Below are 741 nucleotides of genomic sequence, written 5' to 3'. Positions count from 1 at the left end.
TTAAGCATCCGACTTCAGCTCAGGTCATGATTTCACTGTTTATGGGTTCAAGCCCCGCGTTGGCCTCTGTGCTGAACGTTTGCTCAGAGCCTGGAGCCTGCTTCGGATTCTGTGTCTCCCTCTCTCTCTGCCCCTCCTCCACTTGCACTCTGTCTCACGCTGTCTCTCAAAAGTCAATAAAAGTAAAAAAGATAAATAAAATAAAAAAAACTTCTTTCAATTAAAAAAAAAGACAAATGAGGAGCAGTGTGAAGAAGAGGAGGCGAGAACGACCCCCTGACCGGCCAAAGCCCGCGAGCCGCTGCATCCCCGCGTCCAGCGCCCGCGTCCCGCCGCCGTCGCCACCATGCCCAAGAGAAAGGCTGAAGGGGATGCTAAAGGAGATAAAGCCAAGGTGAAGGATGAGAAACCTGCTCCTCCAAAGCCAGAGCCTAAACCTAAAAAGGCCCCTGCAAAGAAGGGAGAGAAGGTACCCAAAGGGGAAAAGGGGAAAGCTGATGCTGGCAAGGATGGAAATAACCCAGCAGAAAACGGAGATGCCAAAACAGACCAGGCACAGAAAGCTGAAGGTGCCGGAGACGCCAAGTGAAGTGTGTGCATTTTTGATAACTGTGTACTTCTGGTGACTGTACAGTTTGAAATACTATTTTTTATCAAGTTTTATAAAAATGCAGAATTTTGTTTTACTTTTTTTTTTTTAAGCTATGTTGTTAGCACACAGAACACTTCATTGTTGTTTTG

The 741-nt window shown here is 46.7% G+C and overlaps 1 pseudogene; it reads left to right on the top strand.

Moving 5' to 3' along the window:
* The first annotated feature begins 285 nt into the window (after nt 1-285).
* Nucleotides 286-686, top strand: LOC115282152 (annotated as a pseudogene).
* The last annotated feature ends 55 nt before the right edge of the window (nt 687-741 follow it).

This window comes from Suricata suricatta, chromosome 17, assembly GCF_006229205.1.
Source record: "Suricata suricatta isolate VVHF042 chromosome 17, meerkat_22Aug2017_6uvM2_HiC, whole genome shotgun sequence".
Classification (NCBI taxonomy): domain Eukaryota; kingdom Metazoa; phylum Chordata; class Mammalia; order Carnivora; family Herpestidae; genus Suricata; species Suricata suricatta.
This window is presented reverse-complemented; position numbering and strand designations above follow the sequence as displayed.